Source organism: Chlamydotis macqueenii, chromosome 2, assembly GCF_036417535.1.
Source record: "Chlamydotis macqueenii isolate bChlMac1 chromosome 2, bChlMac1.mat, whole genome shotgun sequence".
In the NCBI taxonomy this organism is placed as follows: Eukaryota; Metazoa; Chordata; class Aves; order Otidiformes; family Otididae; genus Chlamydotis; species Chlamydotis macqueenii.
In genome coordinates this window covers 41,122,730-41,144,753 of record NC_141557.1, presented here as the reverse complement: position 1 = coordinate 41,144,753, position 22,024 = coordinate 41,122,730, and the positions used below count along the sequence as shown (strand labels likewise).

Here is a 22,024-nt window from a genome sequence, read left to right as displayed (position 1 = left end):
CGGGCGGGTGCGGACGGGGAGGCCAACTTGCAAAAAGACTCGAAATTATAAAGTAAAAAAAAAATAAATAAATAAAAATCCCACAAAAACGAGAAGGAGGGGAAGGGGGCTGGGAATTGAGACAGGGATGTTTTTGGCGGTTGCGGAGAGCGGAGGATTTTTAAATTCCAGCTCAATTTGCGAAAACTCCTGTGCTCCCCCGCCCCGTTCCCTTCCTCTCTGGAGAGGCCAGGAGCGAGGCGCGGGCGTCAGCCGCCGGCACCAGAGCCCGGGACACAGGGGCTTCGCCCCAACTTCTGGGGCAGCAGGCCCGGGCACGGAGCAAGCCTCACCCTAAGCCAGCCCCCGGGACGCCACCGGGGACCCCTGGTTTGATGGCACCAGCAGAGAGGATGGACCCCACCGCCCTGACCCTGCTGGCGTCCCGTTTCTCCCCACCACCTCTGACCCTCGCTCCTAAATCACATAGAGGTGTGTTATGGCTGCAGCAGGGCCCGGCCACGCCATCCAAGCCCCCTGGCTAAGCCGGACTTGGCAGGCACCATCACCCAGGAGGGCCCATCCCCACCACCCAGCCTGGGGCTGGAGGCAGCCACACGACCCCTGTTCTCCCCGGCCCCGGGGGCCACAGGGTCCTGCCTGTCTCTGATTAGCAGAGAGGGGCCAGGGCTGCTGGCGTGGGCCCAGAGGGGCTGTATCAGCTTTCAGAAAGCTAATGAGCCCCAGCTCCTTGGTGGGGAGAAAGGCCACGAGCAGGCCTGTGAGGAACAGGACCCACACCCTGGGGTGTCAGGAGGGGACACCACGGCCACCCCCTCCTCAGGGCAGTCAGCCCCAGCCGCCCCCTCACAGCCATTTTGAAGGCATGGGGCTCCTCCAGCCCAAACACCCACAGAGGTCTTGGCGAAACCGCACACCCGGCAGCCCTCCCTCATGGCAGGAGCAGATATCAAAGCCTTCCTTGGTCTGTGGCCACCATTTGCATCAAGCCAGCACGGAGCTATGTTCTTTTTAGGTAAATAACCACCTTCCGCAAAGTTTGGCTCACAGAGGGAGACTCTGTTGAGGCCTCTGCCAGTCCTTATTCCTACAGACACTTCAAAAATGAAAAACAACACACTGGAAACACTCCCTGTGCCCCATTGGAAAGGACACGAGCTCAACGACCACATGCACACCTTCATTTTATGTGAGTGAGCCAAGTTGCCTCAGCCCTGAGCGGACTGAGCACTGGCCTGGAGCAAGGTTTCCCAAAACAAAGAGGAGCCCCACTTCCCTCCCCAAAGCTAGCTCAGTTTCAGAAGCTGGGAAATTAAACCCTTGATTACTGCCCGTTTCTTGAAAAGCCCAAGATGGGAATAGAGCGAAGCAGAGGATGCTGTGGACAGACATGGCACACAACTGGCTACTGTAAAGAAACTGTGAGGAGAGACTCGCTCTGGGACCTGCACAGCCACTTTAATGGATGCGGTGTCCCCTCTCCACAAAAAGTCCTTTGATGAACCGAAAGTTCTCTGACAATGCCTGCAGATTGTATGAACAATACTTTTCACACAGGTTCAAGAATTTAAAAAAACAAACCAAAACAAAACCCTCCACACAGCTCATGCACTTGTCCCCTGAAACTGCTACATCCACATTGAAAACCAGCTGCCAGCAAAAAGACCTGCTGCAATCTGGAAGCAAATCCATTTGAAGAGGTAAAAACAAAAGCTTTTCTTAGTCTCCTTCCCCTTCGATGAGAGAGCTCTGCCTGTCCCTGCAGCATACAGCCTTTCTTTCCTCCAGGCAGAAGAGTTAGAAACGCTGGAGTTTAACAGCATCTTTTAAACGACTTTTTAAGGACTTTCTCTGTCTGTTGGAGTGTCCTCCCCCAGCTGAAGAAGCCCCTGACACTCTGTAATACAAAAATTATGCACAGCGCAGGTTTATCGATAAAGTCGTCCTTCAGGGAAGTCTTGTTTAAACCATGTCAGCACAGAAAGCAGCATTCACTGTATGAAAAAGGGCAAGTGGAAGAGTGGCTATTTTTTGTTAAAACCTTAGCTGGCTACGTTGCTACAACTTTAGCAAAGCTAAATTAAAACTCAGTATTTTCTGACCAGATGACACAGAACGCACAAGAAGTTTGGAATATGTAACACGTCACCACAAAAATAACTGGAAAGGATGATGCAAAACACAGTATGTTTTGTTAGTCTCCGAATTAGGGAGAAAACGGCATTTTGTGTGGACCAAGGCTCTAAGAACAAGTTTAAATTTCTGCCAAGATAAACATCTTGCCCATGTGAGTTAAAGTAAACAAAACCAGACAAACAGAAATACAGTTATGTTTATTCCCTTAGCAATCTTATAATACCGTATTTAAAAATAAAACCTGCCCGTTGTACCTCAAAATGTAGACTGGCAACTTCTGAAAATAGATGTCAGGAAGTCACGCTTAACTGCGTATGAATTGAAGAACATCATTGCTTTTTCTCGATGTATCTAAATGAGTCAGGTAGCTCAGCATGTTTTATTACGAATAATAGTTGTGATAATGCTTATACTTATTACTAAAATCACATGTAATGAACAAATTCTTCAAATAGCCTAATGGCTTGCTCGCATACTATTTCTACAATACAGTAATTTATGTATCTCATATTTCACTCTGAAATAGTATGATACTTGTTTTTCTTAAACAGAGTACCAGGAAAAGCTACACTTGTAAAATGGAGGGTATTTTCTCATTTCGATCAAGACTAACCATAATTATTGTGATAACTAATAGCCCTCTAATTCAAATGTAATGAAACTTTTAAGTACTGCCACATATTTTAAATGCCTATCCAGCTGCCATAGAGGTGCAAGTAGGCAACAACTCTCTAATATCTTCCACTTTATCCATGCAAAAAATTTGTGATTTCACATCACCACTTTGATCTGTTTTCTCTCAGACTGTGATGGCAGAAACTTTACAATAAACATATTCTTAGCCACAAGTGAAATAAAAAGCAAAAGTTCAAGTCAGAATTCTATTTCCTTTGGTGTTACTGTATATTTGTCAGTGTGACATAGCACATTTGAAACCCATAATCATAAACCAAAAATTTACAGCCAAGGTTTAGGGTCTACATCTGTTTCTCTGGTTTTTGTACTGCAATTACCCACTGGACAATTCAGAAAGCAGCCCTATGAATCATGTACTGCACACATGTTTGTGCTGGTCACTTTTTCGTTAGTACAAGAGGCTGAGGATGCCATAATATGCTTCACCGAGAGAGAGAGAGCATTAACTAGAATTAGGATGAGTGCACTGGGTGCTCTAATAAAAATGACTTTACTAGAAGCAACAGAGTACTCCTGGAATATTATAGGCATATTTATAGGATGGAAAAATTAAGAAGTACATGCAAGAATTCTCCGAAACGCACCTCAGGGGAAGTGGACTATTTTTTTTTTTTTTTTTGCATGCATGTATTTTACTATTAATCAAATGTAGCACTCTCTTGAAACAGTTTTGACAGCAGAGTAAATGGTTACTAGTGAATGATGTGTGTGTTTAAGCAGTGAAAGCAGAGACAAAGTGATGTTTTCTTCTACTCCCTAGGCAAGAGCTGACACTAAGCTTGCTGCCTCAGCTTTGATACTCACAGATTCCTTTGTGTCAGTTGCTGGGAGAATCACTGGCAGTTCACTAACCCTGCCTCACACACAGGGGCTTTGATTTTTTACCTCTTCATTGAGAGTAGATGTTAATATGAAACAGTACTTGTCTGCCTTGGTGCTTTTTCTTCTCACTCTCCCCCGCCCCCCCCCCCCCCCCCACTGGTGATACAGGGTTTCAAATCTGAAAGCCTGAATCCCCCTTCACTACATGTATTTTTTTAGTGTTGTACGATGTTTTCCTCATGTCTCAAGCACGAGAATGATGTCAAAAGATTATAGGGAAGAAAAATCAGTGGGTCACAAGAGAATGGCTGAATATTTAAAACTCCTAAGGTAGTCCTGAGGAAATGGGTATCAATGGAAGAATGATAAAGGAAGAATGGCCCTGAAGAAAATAAAACAGTAAAATTACTGGCACAAAATAGCACAAATGGCACAGAAAAAAACGAGGTACAGTTAAGTCAAAAAGGGGTTTCTTCTGACTGCTATATGCTACTATGCACAGCTCTCAATGACTGAAAGAGGAATTTGCATGTAACAGGAAGAATTACTTCAGGCCTGAAATATAACAGCAACTGGCAAAAGACTATTCAGTGCAGAGCAGTATTTTATTTTAGATGGGAAAAGCAGAGTTAGTCAGCCTCAGACCCAGAACTCGGGCATGCAACTAGTCTGCGAGTCACTCACCAACAAAGGCTTCTTGTCTGTTTTAATCAGTGGATATGTATTTGTAAAGATGCCTTTAAAGCCGATTGCTTAACTTAAAGGCTATAAAAATAATTCATCTCCACAGACTTGAGCACACGACCATGTTTCTTAGAATCCATACTGAGTTTTATGCTCCTTTGGCCTGGAGCCAGGGGAAAAGAACTGCCCTATAGGATAAAACTGGAAGCGTATCTGGTTCAGCAACCCATTTCTAAGAGTGACTGCTACTAGATCTTTCTAAGGAAAATACAGGAATCCCTAGTGACTGTCAAAGTATAACTCACCCATAGGTCCTCTAATAGCCTGTTCTCTAACAGCAAATCACTTAAGCATTAAAGCATGAGATTCAATATCCTTTCCAAATTTGTTTTGGTAATAGCTCTAATATTCTAGATATTCATATATAGCCAATGTCTTTTCGGATTGTGATAAATTCGTAGTTCCGTGACACACAAGGAGAGAGTAAGTTATTGGGCTTTGAGACAAAGAAGGATAAATATTTTTTAAAACACTGTATAACTTATCCACGTCGCAAATAAAGCAATAGACCAGACCAAACTGCACCTCTCAGAGGCCCCAAGGGCTGACTGCTGTAGGCTCCAGAAACATTGGCAAAGAGGCAATGACATCATGTGCCTAAAGAGGGGATGACATGCATTTTTGAAGGGTATAAAAAGAAAAAGCATTATTACATTAAAAACTGGCTACATACTGAATCTACCCTTGCTGTTCAGGAGGATCCTGCACTGCAAACACCACTGCTAAATGGCTGCTGAAAAAAAAATAGAAGTGAGGGGGGAAAAAAAGTTTGTTTCTTTTCTTTCTTTTTTTTCTTTTTCTTTTTTTTTTTTTTTTTAATGACCAGAAACTGCTGTTTCAAGGTTTAGCCAAGAAAGATTTTTACTGCTAGCCTATAAATTCCTCAAAACATGGAGTTATAATGGAAATGCTGAGGTAACTGGAGCGCCATGCATGGCACTGACACATTGCATTATATAACCCAGGGAGAATGAGGGCTGGGAGATCTATAAAACCTAAGTAGAAGCGAGATGTAGGAAAGAGCAGAAGAGCAAGTAGAAATATTGAATATTAAACTGCAGAGAATACTTCTTCTAACAATAAAGTTTCCGATATGCTGAATATGCTCATGGTTGGCTGAAGGTGAAAGAGCACAGAGATTCCAAAAGACTATTCAAGTAACTGTTTTGGTTTTGCCTTTTTTTAGGGAAGGAAGAAAAAATGAAAGTTACCTAATAAAAGGATAATATTTCCTGATGTTCTGATGTCCTGACAGGTATCTTACAATGTGTAAATAAATAACTTTAGAAAATGCAGAATAATGGAGTTCCAAACATGGACAACTTACAACCCTAGTGTAACCAGAATCATCACAGAAATTGGTCAACAGTACTTCTAGCGGTTTGCTAACAGCAGCTTAAATTCTTAGTGATAAGTTAGCCCTGCTGGCTTTCTTCCAACAAAAGACCAAACTTACCAAGCAATAACCAGAACTACAGCTCCATGTAGACATATATCCTAACAAAGACTAAACCTTACTTAAGCCCTATTTAACTTAAGACAGACTTAAGCAGCATTTATGGCTTGTGCTCCTGCACTGCTGCAGGGACAACCCATCCAGAGGGATCCCAGAGGCCAGCGATAGCTGAAAGACGCTTGCGCAGGTCACACAAAGCCCGATGCAGATTGAATTGGATTATGCCATTAGTGTAAACTGCAATAGATCTGCAGCTTGGCAGCTTGACACATGTATTCATGATAATCCAATTCCCACTTACCCAGTTCCCAAACCTACATCAAATGCTGAACTAACGGTATCGTATCTGTAGGCATCTTAAAAAGCAAAATGAAGGAGTGACTGAAAAATGTGCTGGCGTAGCTACCTGGCCAGCAGAGGTAATGACAGCAATGACAATGTGGTGACACCCCTTGAAATCCACTGGTAATGGTGGTCATCATGCCAACACCTCTACTCCGCCTGCTGCCCTAATGCACTGTACAATCACACCTTTGTTTTATTGTGCAGATGTACTTTCTGTTTGGCCTTAGTTTGGGGAGCAGCCTGCCCGATTTCTTGCTGTATATGTGGTAGAATTACCCAGAAATTGAGGTATGTATTTGGCAAGCTGGCATCTCTTTTCTTTTGTAGAATACGTGCCATTGATACTGTGTGAATTAACTGAGGGCAGCATATGTCCTCTGAGGAACATTGTTATCGCTGTAACTTTATTGATGTAGCCGGAAGAGTAAACTTTGCTAACGGGGTCAGTTTTACAAGCAGACAGGTTATCATAGTGTAACTATTGCTGAGCAGCCTGTTAGGCTACAATAATTGTCTACGATTGGGCTGTTGCAGGTACAACACTTTCAAAAAGGAAAGATGACTTTTTCACCCTACGTTGTTATACCAACATAACATTCAAACATAGACAAGATCTCGGCAAAAATCAGGCTGGGCTGGACTCTACTTGCATTCAGAACAAGCCATGTCAGCATGAATGATGTCCAGTCTAGAACATTTGCAAGATGTTTTCTGGTTTCCAAACTCTACTAGAATACATCTATCAAATTGTTCTTTGGTGCATTCCTCAAATTCTACTTGACTTCTGCAATTTAAGTCTACAAAGAAAAATCTGCATGGTCTCCCCTTGCTTGATTAAGCTAGTCCCATATTATTAAATAGATCTGCAAGTTCCCATACCCCTGGTCTGCAAGACTCCCATATCAGGCCACGGAAGAGAATGAATGTCCAGTCGTATTATGGCCGTGCTCAGGGAACCATGACTGACATGCTTTAACTGACGAGGACTCAGCGAGTTGGGGTGCAGCTGAAGATTGTTGTAGTCAACAGTATATTGCCCCTGGCATTGTGCAGCATCATGAATTTTTTGCCCTTCTGGGACCTTTTGTGCCATATGACATGCAAGGTGGTCTCTAAGCATGTAATGCAGCATACCAGGCTTGACAGGTCTATAAAACTATCAAATTTGTTCTGCACAAATCAGACCAAAACTCTCCATTTTGATATCTTGAACCTTCTTCTGACTGAACAATTCTTCATAGACCTTGCCATCACACTGAAAAAAAAACCAATTTCTTTTGATCCATCCACAGTTTTGGGCAAATGTCTTCAAGAACAGGATTCTCATTCATGGGACACTAATCTTCCACGTATTCTCTCTAGCCTGTCAGAAGAACAGACTTCACCCGTCTTTATACGGAGACATGCGAAGAAGAACGTGTGGAAGGAATCTCTTTCCTTTGCAAAAATGGCTCCTAGATTTCACCTTTGCTGCATCCATACATTCTTACTTTGGCATGAAGTATCCCAAAGGATATGCCAGAAGAGAGGGTTGTAGCCCAAGTTCTTCAAGGAATTACTGAGATTGATGGATGAGGCAAGTAAGCCTCAACCCAAAGGAGATTTAGTAACAAGAACGGTAGGTACACACTCTCAATTCTGAGAAGCGTGTTGGAATCCTCCTTAAAAAGTACAGCAGCACATTATCTTCAAACAGATCCTAAATGACTAAACTTAATGACAAGTTAGTGAATGTATGTTATTTTAAACCTTTAAAAAGATAAAGTTCCACCTGCTGGATTCCTAAATTTGTCTGAAACTTGTCAATTTATTTTATTTTTTCAAAAACACACTTGCTAAGAGTATAAGCACGCAAGCTGCCAATACTCAAGCCTATTCTGCTAGCTGAACAATGCAGGAACATTATGTCACTCAGAGGCAGGACTGCACAAGCACGTAAGAAAGGCTAAGAGCTTTGCCAACAAAAATTATCAGGCAGAACCTCACTGGAAAAAATGAGGCACAAAGATCTAAGTGAAGTGTAAAACTTACTGAGAATTGAACATGTTGACAAATACCACTCCACTCTCTTGCTTCCTATCAAAACCCAACAGCAAAAGCAGAGATTCCTAAGTAGTGTTTTTACAGGCCAAGCTTAGGCTCTCTCCCATCTTATCAGTAGCCTTCAAAGGGACTGTGGGTGGATCTCCTCCAGGAAAAAAGAAAAAAAACAACAAAAACCCCGCAGAAGTGCCACCTCTTCCATACAAATATATTGGCGCAATCACAGAGGCTTTGCTTGAGCTGCAAGACTTTGAGAAAACACACCTGGCTCTTCTAAAGGAGAAATTAAAGAATTCACGCCTCAGCCCTCAAGCCTTGAGTGGCCTTAAGAGGAGGAATAGCTAAAGAGAGTGTCTAATCAGGATGCAGGGAAAATCAATATCGGCTTCTTGAAATATCTTAGGCAGGAAGGAACAGCTTTTGGGTGAGATGTTCAGCCAATCTTTGTGCACAAGCAAATAGGCTGAAGGCTGCAAGCACAGCTGAGAACAGAAAGGCAGGAGAAGGCTTTCTGGAGGACCAAAAGAGAACCAAGGCATGTGCTACTCTGAAGTTCTTTGGCAAATCTCATCTTTTAAAAGTTTTCTAGTTTTGGTGCAAGAAAGATCTTTCAAAGTTGTCAAAAGTAACATTTCCAGGGATAAATGCACACCATTGTACTGTTATTTTCTGACTTTGGTGTGGAATACAATTATTTAAGACTCAGCAGGAGAGTGTGAAAGGAGCAGGAGTGTAATTCCCGTTCAAAAATCTCCAATAACTGACAACACCTAAGAAACAGAAGATAGATGCATTATATTGTCGGACTGAGCCTCATTGGCTGGAAACCCTGGCCCTCCCAGCAGGACTCAGTTACATAGCAACTCCTGAGGGCAGATTAACCCTTTCCCAGTCAACACATCTGGCGTGATTTAAGACACCTTTTCCTCCTCCTGCTTCAGAATAATTTTGTAGGTTTGAAAAAAATGTTTGGAAAAATGAGTCGAGTGCTACTAGGGTAAAAACAAAGCTATCTGACTCACCATGGGATGCTGATGGCACAATGAACAGAGAATGAAGGGAGTTCAGGTCACTCTAAATTCTCTTTTATATCATCAGGTGTTGTGACATACGCAAAACATGCAATGTATTTTTCCTAAAATGGTTCATGCTTAGTCTGTGGGGATCCTACCTGGACTCTATTTATCAAGTACCAATGGTTTCATCCATCCAAATTCTCTCCACCCATTGACTTCTGTCTAGATAATTACTAAAGCACTAACAAGTCCTCAGCTGGTAGAGATAGTACTTAGTTAATCTAAAGAGAATGTTTCACCTTCAGAGAATGTGTTGCTTTCATCCAAAACTGTACAGGCTGGCTACTGTAAACTCTTAAAAAACTCCTGCAAATCTTACAATACTAGTTTTTTTTTTTCCTAATAGACCTTTCTAATTACTGGCATAAAGTAATTACATGAAAATCTCAAATTATTTCATTACAGCAATTTCCTCATTTTGTTTTTAGAACTGAATTACATGTATGTGTATATACGTTCTAAGCACAAATATGTATATACAATTAGCATAATATTCCTACTCTCCTGGTTATCAGGAATAAAAAAGTTTGAATCTAAAACATCAACATCCAGGACAAAAAAGACTCCAAAACCTCTCTATTTTTAAAATGTTATAATTCAGCCTTGTTTGTTTCCCTACTCGTGAAAGAGTGAGACGGACCCTGGGGACCAGGAAAGGCACACATCCTCGCTCAAGGTGTGTGTTTGTGTGGTCACACTTCACTATGTGAGCCACAGCTGCGTACATTTGGGAAAAAGGAACTATTAGGAGAAAATAAGAGATCAGACTGATGTGATACACACTTATTTCTGACCATCTTCCGGTCACATTAAGTGAGAACTATTTCATTTCTTCTTTTCTTTATTTTTACACCCCAAAACGAGACTCACGGTACTACAGGCACTAATCGAGGCTAAGAAGGGCAGGCACCACTGACACTGCCCCAGTTCAAACAAGCAGGCTAACCTTTTCTTTTCTCTGGAAGACCCAGAGATGCTCTCAGCTGAAGGTTCAGAGGAGAAAAGCCTTGAATCAAGTCTTCTTCTGCTCCTCTTCCCTCACGCACAATCCTCACACATGGACGCAGCAAGTTCTTTAAAGCATACCTCGCACCAACATCTCCTGATGGAGGATATTGACTGCTCAGCAGCAGCTCCTAACTTCCTAGGCTAGGAGCAGTCAGAAGAAGCCAGAAATTAATTTGCTCTAACAACACAGAGGATGTTGTTAAAGTTTTTTTTTTTCTTAATTGCTTTAAAAAAAAAAAAAAAAGGTAACCTTTGTATGTTTGTAAAAGGACTACCTATGTGTTTAAGACATGCCTCCCTTTTCTAAATATTTCACACTCTAGAAGTTCATTTGTCGTTTCTTTGTATGGTTCTCATAGATCATTTGTAAATCCAGATGGAATAGAAATATATCATTTTAAATTATATTTATTTTTTTTTAATTTGGTTTTGTGCATATCTTGAAAGCTCTTCTTGAATAACTCAGCTGCTGAGTTCATAAAACTAAGAGTATCAATACAATGGATGAGAGATTAGTCCAAAAATAAGTACTTCAAAAATATTTTGTGGCCTGAAAATTAATTAGTAAGAATCAATTTCATATCTTATTGTGGATTTTTTTAAGTTCATATTTTGCTATCATTATTCATCTAGAACTTTTACATGGAAAATAAGGAGGTGAGTGGTGACAGCCAACATGGCTTCACTAACAGCAAATTCTGCCTGACCAATTTGGTGGCCTTCTACAACAAGATTCCAGTGTTGGTGGATAAGGGAAAAGCAACTGATATCATCTCCCTGGACTTGTGTAAAGCATTTGACACTGTCCTGCAGAGCCTTCTTGCCTTTAAACTGGAGAGACACGGATTTGACGGAAGGACGACTTGGTGGATAAGAAATTGGCTGGACGGCCACACTCAGAGAGCGGTGGTCAATGGCTCGATGTTCAAGTGTAGACTGGTGATGAATAGTGTTCCTCAGGGGTCAGTATTGTGACCGATGCTGTTTAACATCTTTGTTGAGGACATGGACAGTGGGATAGAGTGCACCCTCAGCAAGTTCACTGACGATATCAAGCTATGTGGTGCGGTCGACATGCTGGAGGGAAGGGATGCCATCCAGAGGGACCTTGAAAAGCTCGAGAGGTGAGTCTGTGCAAACCTAATGAAATTCAAGAGGGCCAAGTGCAAGGTCCTGCACATAGGTTGGGGCAATCCCAAGCACAAATACAGCCTGGGTGGAGAATGGATTGAGAGAAGCCCTGAGAAGAAGGACTTGGGGTTACTGGTGGACAAGAAACTCAACATGAGCCGGCAATGCACGCTTGCAGCCCAGAAAGCCAACTGCGTCCTGGGCTGCATCAAAAGCAGCGTGGCCAGCAGCTTGAGGGAGGTGATTATCCCCGTCTATTCTACTCTCATGAGACCCCACCTGGAGTACTGCATTCAGTTCTGCGGCCCCTGACATAAGAAGGACGTGGACCCATTGGAGAGCGTCCAGAGGAGGGCCACAAAGACGATCAGAGGGCTGCAGCAGCTCTCCTGCGAGAGAGAGTTGGGGTTGTTCAGCCTGGATAAATGAAGGCTCCAGGGAGACCTTATAGTGGCCTTCCAGTACCTAAAGGGGGCCTACAAGAAAGATGGGGAGGAACTTTTTACAAGGGTATGTAGTGATAGAACAAGGAGTAATGGCTTTAAACTGAAAGAGGGTAGATTTAGATTAGATATAAGGGAGAAATTCTTCACTCTAAGCGTGGTGAGGCACTGGAACAGGTTGCCCAGAGAGAAGCTGTAGATGCCCCATCCCTGGAAACTTTCAAGGAGCGTTAAGCAACCTGGTCTAGTGGAAGGTGTCCCTCCTCATGGCAGGGGGGGTTGGAACTAGATGTTCTTTAAGGTCCCTTCCAACCCCAAACCAGTCTGTGATTCTATAATCACTGATGCCATTAGAAACTCAGCCTCTAAAAGTGTAAAACCTGAAGTACTAGGTTCAACGTGCTTGTGCCCTGTTGAAAGTACCTTTTCATACAAATGCCAACAAGCACCTATTAAATATTTGTGTTCTTCATTAAACTAATGCTTTCCTGCATAATAAACAAGATGGGACAAAATAGAGGTGTATTCCCAGGTCCTGCTACTAAGGTAGGCGATATCAAAATAAATTTACAACCATATCATTATATCAATCTCCAGTATTACTGCATCAGTACTATAACTGTAATTAACTAGCTGCAGGTCAAATTTCTAATAAATCTTTAGAAATTAAATGTATAATTTGTCAAAACCATATGCCTTCATAAATTGATTATTCAGAATTTAGAAGCTTTTTAATTAGGAAGAAATTTATGCAATACCACGTATAATAATTACGAATCAGCTCTTCTGTGATATTTTTGTACATCAGCAAAAATTAAAATATTGGAAAACATTACCAGGTCATTGCAGTATTTCAATGTCAAAAGAAACACATAGTTTAAATGTAGAGGTTAAAGATACTTTCCCGTATCTTTTACATCTCACGTAGCTTTATGATCTCAGGACTGGAATCATTAACCAAATACAAAATCAATGAGAAAAAGATCTAATCTGACCATTTTCAAGTGCAGAGTCACTAAAAATGATTGATGCCACTGTAAAACTTTTTTACCATGGTTCTATAGTTTTACTAAACACCATGTATTCCAAGTCAAACTTCCATTTTATGTTACACTAAACAGTATTTTGCTTCTCTCATCTCTTCCAGCTAAAATTCTCAAAGCCTTTAACACTTTAAAAAAATGTCGCCTTTGTAACGAGCGTTGGGATGAGGGGTACGACTGTGGTTTCCAAATGGAGAAAAAGAAAGTTAAGTGATATTCGTTCACGGCACGCAAGAAGCAAAAATTGTACCCCAGCTCCCCTGCTCTCCCCTCTCGTGCTTTCACCATGGGCCTATTCAGACTCTGCACCCCCACAAGGGCTCTGGGTCCTTCTATCAACATTTCATAGGAGAAGATTTTTTTTGACAGAGAACACAAAAGCTGCTTTGTTGGAAGTCTGGACACTTTTTTTTCTACCTAATAAAAACATGAATAGAAGTGGGACCTCAGCAAGCATATGGCAGAAAGTCTGGACTAACTGAAAAAAGGGGCCTAGAAGAGTTTGCTCTCTGTCATTCCCCAATGTGTTTACTGCCAAATGTATATGGTGTAAATAAGGAGTATGCAGAGCAGGCCATAATGGAACATTGTTTATGTGCACATCCTGGCAAATGCATATACAGCGCGGAGACTATTTCCAAGCAGAACATAAACACAAAGGGGGAGTGATGACAAACAAGTATTCCAAGGCAAGAAAAATGTTATTCCATATACAAACCAAACAAACTAAAGTGGTTTTCTCCCCTGCTAGGATCCAACTGGCAGCTCTCAGCTGCACACACTGTGTAGCTGTTAAAGAAACGAGAGACATCCCAGGCTTACTGGTTGGCTTTCTTTTTCTTAAGCGACCTTATTATGCTCCCAATATTAAAAAGAAAAACACAGTTAAGATTGTATTTTACTCTCTTGCAGAAACACAGCAAAACAAAACAGCCTTTTTTTTTCAGCCTGAATAAGAGCTGGGGAGATAGAGCTGATGCCAAGAAAACACCGTAAGGAATTAAGCCACAGCTTTCCTTTTCTGAGTTCCCACTGAAAGACACAGAGACAGTTCTTTCTTCTCAAGGTCTCTCCCACAAACCTATTACACAGCTTTAGCAAGTGACACCAGCGTGACAATAACTTCGAGGTTTTGTGCTCCTTTTCCTTTTAATCATTACTCACAAAAAGGAGAAGGGTTTAGAAAACTCCAGTCACTGCAATTTCAAGATAGCAAACCAGGGGATGCACTTTTTTGTGTGTGCTTACTTCTGGAGAACAGAATATCATGCTTTGACATCTGCTGTGCAAATAAATGGGTGTCATTTTATTCCTTTAAAACTAACTTCAAACACATACCCAACTAAAGGAGGAGGAAAAGATGACAAGTAGGAAAACAGAGAGTAGAGTGACAACAAGAACCATAGAAAGTCAACTGCTAAAGCAGAGCTTTTCATGTAATTAATAGGCCTCTTTAGGATATTAGACACTGGAAGCAAGAGGCTTTAGTAAAAGACCATATGAGGTCCAGACCAAAACGCTTTGTGACATCCTTCATAGAAATGCAGAGCCAGTCTGTGATCTGTATCTATTTTAAGATACTCAGAGTGCGCCTCACTTTCTCCAAAGCTCTAGATCCAGACTCAACAAAGCATGAAATGTAAGTTCAGAACCGGGACCTGCACCTGCATGTAAGATTTCTGCTGGTCTGTCAAAACCTGGATCCAAATGTCCCACGCTCAAACTTCATGATGTCTTGGGGCTTGGGTACATCACTCACTGGGAAGAGATAAAGCCCACACTGGGAATATTTGTAGCACCTTTACAATATATATACATAGTCCTTTAATGGAACTGCACTGCTGCGTTCTTTGATTTTCCTTTTTTCCAAAAATGTATCAGGTCCATTACACAAGACCAAAACAACCCTCACAAAGCCTCTCACTGGCCACCGGTTTAACGTTAACACTTTTGAGTTCACATCACACTTTGGAATCTGAAGGAGGTTTATTTAATAATCTTTTTAAAAATTTCCCTTGAACACACAAACACCCACCTCATCCCAACATGACCTTATGCATGCCTGCTGCTTGGGCTTATATTCAGCCGTTTGCAGAGCTGTACAGAGTCTGCACTGTACTTCAGGAAACAACACATTTCTAATAATTACTCTTGGCTACACGGACCACTTACAGCACGCTGACAGTGAGGGTGCAGACAAATGCCAAGTACAAGCTCACATGCTCTTTCCTCATTACAGAAGGTATTTTTGGTGGCTGAATGCCTTCTGTGTATTAGCGTTGTTAACCGTATAAAGAGATGTTTTGTCATGCATGCTACACTGGGCAATGAAGCAGGACTCTACTTCCGTCATGGAAAGGTCTTCAGCTTCACAGCAGCTCCTGCCATGGGCAACTGTATGGCAAAGAGGAGGATCTGCAATGGCTGTTGCAAAGCCAAGTCATGGCAGATGTTGTGATGATTTTAAATAAAAGGGTTTTTGTTAAGACTCCACATCTTCTCTCTCACCCTTAAAGAAAGGTGTTAAAGTATGAGAAGAATCTTAAATAATTTTGCCAAATCTCTCAACTTCATAGTGATATTTAAAAAACCTTTTTCTTCATCTAAGTTTTGGTAGTCAAGTGAGCAACTCAGTTTTCATTTAAGAAGAATTTCTCTGCTTTAAGGACTCAAAAGAATGGCCTACAAACATGACCAGACTGACACATTGAAAGGCTAGGAAACTAAAGGATAAGGAAGAAATATTATAAATTACTATAACTAAGCCTTTTAATTTGTATGTCGGTATTATGATTTATTTTATATTTGGGGCTGGTAACACTAAGTAATTCAGAAATACTAAAGTGAATTCAGGACCTGTAAAAGAGGCAACAGAAAGGTACTGAAAACTCTCTGCGAAAAGCTTTGTGTTCCTTGTTCGTTGTCCAAGCTGTGGCATCTTGCATGTTATTGTTTACTAGCTAACTACATAAAAAATAGTATTCTTTATATACTCCCCTCAATCTCCCCTTTAAATTAAAATTGAGTTGTTATTTTAACCCTGCTCAAGTATGTAATATACTGATGATTGTAAATCTTGATGATCACAAAATCCCTTTCATTTATCCCTCAGTTTACTAACCTTAACAAACATAATCCTAAAAACAATACAAGGGGAAGATCTTACGGGCCTTCAAATGGTCAAGGGGGAGCAGAGAATGACTATATATGTAAAGCTACAGCTTGAGGGCTCATGACTTTCCTGTTGGGAAGTTTTCTGAATGCTGCTAATAAGATCCTGCCAATGGGACCAGAAGCATGTCTTTATAAAAAAAAAAAACAAAACAACGCCTTCTGTGTGGGAAGATAAAATTTTCCAGAAAATTTTTAATAAAAAGCTTATAGATGTGGGATCTGAATCTAACAATAGACATAAGTATCTCTAAATACATAGGAAAACATTAGTATTATTAATGTAGTCACGATCATGACAGCATACTTAAAGCTTATGTGAAGATACCAGTACTAGCTCTAGCTCTCAACTATTAGTGACCATACAGCAATAGTGAGTTCAGCAGAGAAAGAAAAAAAAAAATTTTTTTTCTGCTCAGTATTCCACACAATCACATCTGTAAGAAAATACATGGATGTTTATGTCTGCATTTTTGGAAAACACACCTCCCTTCTCTATCAGCCTCGGCCTTAGCCAAGATGCAGCCACCGCTGTGCTTCACAATTGACCCTCTGACCATTTTGGGAATCTCTTTCCAAACATTTTAGCACAAGCTCTCTCCCAAGAATTCCAGAGGGTCTATGCACAGGCACAGCAATTCCTCTTGACTGTACCTACATCCATAAATACAATGGGCCAGAGCTCATGGGCAGCCCTAAGGGACAGCTTGCGTTCAAAGCATCTCCCACTGCATTACAGCACTGGCTTGGGGATACCTGTGCGGTTAGTTCCTTGCTCAGCTGACTCCTGAACCACGCTTGGCATCGCTGAGGAGAGGAGCCCTGTGCGCTAACTGTCAGTATGGACAATCCACAGGATACCACTTTGGTCCATGCACTGACCCTGCTTGTTTTTCAGATAGTTCTTGAACCCCTACAGCATCCAAGTTCTTACATGGTAGGAACCATGTAAGTCAAATAGCTTCCTATGGCTTTTGTTGACTTTCAGGACTGTTCATCTCACTGTAGTGGAGAAAGAGCCTGTGTGACTAAGTGTGAGACTTCAAGACCATGATAAGTGCTGAGAGCAGGAACCGCAATAGGCACTGTCTTTCCGAGCAGCACTGCTAGCAGAGGGATGGAGTCCTTGGATGAGTGCTTTTTGCTCTCTCTGGAGCTGCCCAGTTTGGGGAAGAACTGGCTCCACTTGGCTAAAAACATTTATGCAACATTTTGATCTCTTCATTGGACCCACCCAAGGAATCCAATCAACTACCTTCAGGACTCATCCAAACTTTTTGGAAGTTTCTAGTTGTCTCACCTGCTTGCCCATCCTTGGGTACTCACACATCTTATATGACATCTCCTTACTAAAAACACAGAACTTTGTGTTGTTTTGTACTGCCTGATTTTTAAGCATATATGCAAGAAGTCAGTGCCTTCAGTGACATCATCTTCTTCTTGAGTCATGATACAGAGAGACATCTGATGAAAGGAGGGAAAGAAATCTTTCTGTTTTTCTTTCCTGCATATATCTCCCAAACGGGCTCAGTTTAAGTAGCAGTAATGCAATACCTCTTTTGATGATATTTTTAAAGAGTCAAAAATTATTAAAATATCCTTTGAGCACACAAAGAGGACAGTTTATCACATGGGAATTCTGGTCACCTATTTGGAGTTTAACTGCAAGCACAGGATGTCTCAATGTCTCCACTGGCAGCTGAATTTACTGGCCACTTACACTTCACCAGTGTAGTAATATAATGAGTACAGCAAAGTTTTTGCCGGTTTCTCATCAGGGAGAAGAAAAAGTGTCACTCTGGTTAGTAAAAATTGCTAGATTTCCCCTAACAGTAAAGTTTGGTGTTGAGACAACCCAGACGCCCAAGCTTATCACACCAATAACAAATTCCCTTCTGGGAGGGTCCTGCCCCATCTTGTCTCGTTATCTTGGTCCCAATTCTGTCTAATCATTAGCTAGTCATCATAGCCATCATTAACCTTGCCCCTATCTAGCTCTAAGAAGAACTTTAGCCAGAAAAGCAACCTTTTTAATATGTCTAGTATGCACTCTTTACCCTCCCCTGAATGTCCTCTGTCAAGATGGAGGCAGCACTTCTTCCCGGATGAGGATGTCAGTAACCTAGCCAAGATGCCTCAGCAGGTGGCCTGAAGGCTACCTCCCAGCACCGGCAGAGAGAGCCAAGGAGCCAAGGCCAGCCAGTCCTCGCGCTTACCCTTTATCTCCCAGGGACAATGTGGGGTACACCACAGCACGAAGGACTGGCATAGCACTGAGCACTACAGCCAAGGGAAAAAAAATCCTTTCAACGGTCTCACCCCAAAGTAGGAACCGCTAGAAAGTCAACTTTAGCGCATACCTGATATTTAGAGAGGAAAAAGTTGGCATAACAAGGCACAACCATGTAGCTTTCAGTAAAGGAGACCTTTAAGAGTAAAATCTCTAGGCCTAAGCCTGTCAGAGGCACTGTACTATTGTACCTTCCTCATCTTCAACAGGATTTGCTCATGTTCAGTACGTTAAAATGAGACCACCTGTTAGCGAGCAGAACCAATGGCAAACACTTTATCACTAAGTACAACCATTCAAAGTAAGACAGCTCTGGAGGTTGACGATCTAGGCTTAAGCACACTCCTGAGCTAATCGTGCTACTTCTAGGGCAAAAAGTACAAAAGAAATATGATTCTTAAGCACAAAATTGTCATATTTTGCAGAGGAATAAGACTGAGCAGAGCTTTTCTCAAACAAGGTTTTTTAATTATTTTTGTGAACTTGGTTCTGATCTCCAAATACATGTCAGGTCTATGTGACATTTACAAGGCTGATAAAATATGTTCAAATAGGTCAGGTAGAGGATGGCCTGCTTGTTTAAAGTACTAATTGTCAATTTTAATGGATGGCTAGTACGAAAAATTGCAATCCTGTATTAGTGAAAAATAGCACAGACAGGATTACATGGGCAAAATGTCTTCATTTTTTAAAAGCGTTTTCCACAGCTGTTTATGTTTTGAATTCATATGCTTCCAAAGCCAAGTGCATTCCACAGGAGTAAAGGATTTAAGAGATGTGGGTTTTTTGCTGTTGTTTTTAAGAGTTAGGGATACTGGGATTGCTCAGTCTATAGGGAAGTCAGCGTAGTTTGAAAAGTGGATGGATAAACATCTTTACTGCCACAGCAAACGAAACCTGATACTCATTTTTCTTATCCATACTGTAGTTGTCATGTCAAGTTACACAGATGTAAATCCACTGGAAATAATAGTTACTCTGAATTACTGATAGTCAAATATAGCAGAATTTGGCCTGACATGAAGGCAGAAAAACAACTGCATATATGAAAGAAAATAGTAACATAATATATTCTTTACTTAAGGACCCTATGAAATACTTAAATGCCGACATAAAAGAGTTTTCCTATGAAAAATTTGCTGCTGAATTCCCAGAGCCACAAGCATTCTCAGAGTAGGTTTTCAGATGGTATGGTGTAGTATTTGTATGAATTTAGGCCAGCGTTTTCAAACCAGGCATTTAAAGCTAAGATAAATACCTTTTTAGGTGCCAAGTAGTCATAGATCACAGACACATTGCTAACCACCAAGTTGGGCAGGACACTCTAGCAGTGGATTTTAGGGATGCAACCCCCACCTGTGTCGAATTAAGACAACTACACTGCTGATCCACAATCACAAGAAGCAACCAGAAAAACTGGTGGGCTCTGGAAATACTCAGTCTCATAAATGTAGACTAGCAAAGCTGGGTTAGTAACTTGAGCTATATTGATCTATAACATATAATTGGCAGCATTTTTTCATGAGACCAAAACAATAAAAAAAAGTCATCTCAACTCACAAAATACATGGGAGTCCTACAGAAATCACATTTGAGCCAGCAGAGAAGAAGCACTGTAAGAAGGCATGCTTTTTTGTTAGTTTAGTTCTTTTTTTGCCAGCTTTTTTTTTTTTATACAAAGGATGAAAAAAGCCCACAACAAGTTTAACCACAAACGGTTTTTTAAGGTGATCTCTATCTAGTACAAAAGTAATTTACCTTTCCATTATCAGTCTTTAATCTTTCACAAGAGTTTGAAGGACCAAACAAGTTTCTAATCTCGACCACTGTCTACACCGCACATTCAAAAAGAAACCCTCAAAGCTCAGGCTCCTTAAATCAATTACATTTGGTGCAGGGCTGAGTTTGCTGCTTGTTTGCTTTTGGCCTCGCTGCATATTGGTTCAGGACTTAGGGCCGAACTCAGCCGCAAAGATAACGCAAAAGCAGAACGCTTCTTTTCCTCTGGCTGCCGAGGAAATCCCTGCTTTAGATTAGAAAATAACTAATGATTGTGTGTCCCTGTATCCTTTGGAGTAGGGCCCCTTATTTTATCTACATGGCAGCTACCTGTCAACGTGTGGTGCTTGGAGTAGCGCACTGGGAGTTCATACACACCAAGACTATCTAAACAGACCATTAAGTGCTAGTAAAGTAACACATGTGAACGACAGGTCAATAAATTTTAAACAACTTATGTTCACTGCAAAGACCTGACTGGTTTAGAACAAGCTGTGTTTACATAAAATCAATTTTTACAAGCATCTAAATAAATAGGGAATATACCACAATAATAATTATATTCTAAGCTCAATATAATAGTTCCAAAGGAATTCAATGAATCCCTTGCTTGTTAATGCTTTTTTCTTTCTCTCCCACAGGTCTGGCTTCTTAAATAACACCTCCTCTTTATAGAAGATGTTCAAATTCCAACTTGTGTCCAAATGAGAAGGAACTTTCACTTTTCATAGTAATGTTCCCTGACGCTCATCCCACCGCATACGTATGTACCAAATGAGTGAGGGGTCAGTAATTCACACTTCTAACTTGTGTTGTTATTTTACCCCTTCTAACACTACTTGGCAATATTTATTTAAAATAAATCCGTTTACCCAGAGCAGTCTATGTACGCACGGAAAATTGGAATTATCTGAATTCAATTCTGGATCAAAAATTCAAAAGCTTTGGATTAAATGATGGTTGAGTTCTCAACTTCCCAGTCTTTGCACAATGTCAGTCTATTAATTTAAAAGCTGCATATGTGTACTGAAATAAACACACACCATGCTGCATGCACCAATTGCAAGTAGATGGCAATAAAAGAAGCCAAATTTCACAATAAAGACAACTAAATGTTATCCATTGCTACAATGGCAAAGGCACTGGCAAACTGATTTACAGGGCTCAGTTTCCACTTCATTTTTGTTGCTTTGCAGCTACAGGCAAAAGACTTTAGTATGTTGTGAGCACTATAAATTCACATTTGCCACAAGAACCCATGATGCCATCTGTTCCCTAGAGCGTTTACATAAAGTATGCCAAAGCAAACCATCTGCAAACTGTTCTTGCATGCGAATTCTTGTGATAATGCAATGCAGTACATTTGCAATTTCAAGCGAAGACCACTTGAGCTTCTTTGTAATTGCCATGCTTAACTCAGATGTTCTATAGAAACCTCTTTAGAGCAGGATCCTGGGGTATTTTGTCAGTGGTTTTGCTGAAGTCCTTGATGTTAACTCTTTACCATTGTTTTCAGGTTTCATTACTGCAAGATAATGGTGTACCTTAAGATAAGGGTGAGAGGAGGGAACAAAGAGGAGGGATATTTTCCATTCCCTTGAGCTAAGAACTTTGAAAAAGACTCTCAGTGTTTTGGAAACATAAAGAGAGCAGGACCTTGCCTACTTATACTAAGAATTTGATTGCATGAACTGTAGCAGACAACTGTAGCATTACAAAGCACCGTAATTCTTTCTATCCATTGTAGAGTTACATCTCAGTTTCTCCTCTCCTCTTCATGACTATCATTATTTTTTCTTATTATTATCTTTTTCTTCTTGTAATTTCAAAAAGTTGATGTG

The 22,024-nt window shown here is 41.0% G+C and overlaps 1 protein-coding gene across 1 annotated transcript in view; it reads right to left on the bottom strand.

The window, feature by feature from the left end:
• The window catches only part of RARB (retinoic acid receptor beta), a 323,548-nt gene that overhangs the window by 93,555 nt on the left and 207,969 nt on the right, over positions 1–22,024 (bottom strand). The window lies entirely within an intron of this gene.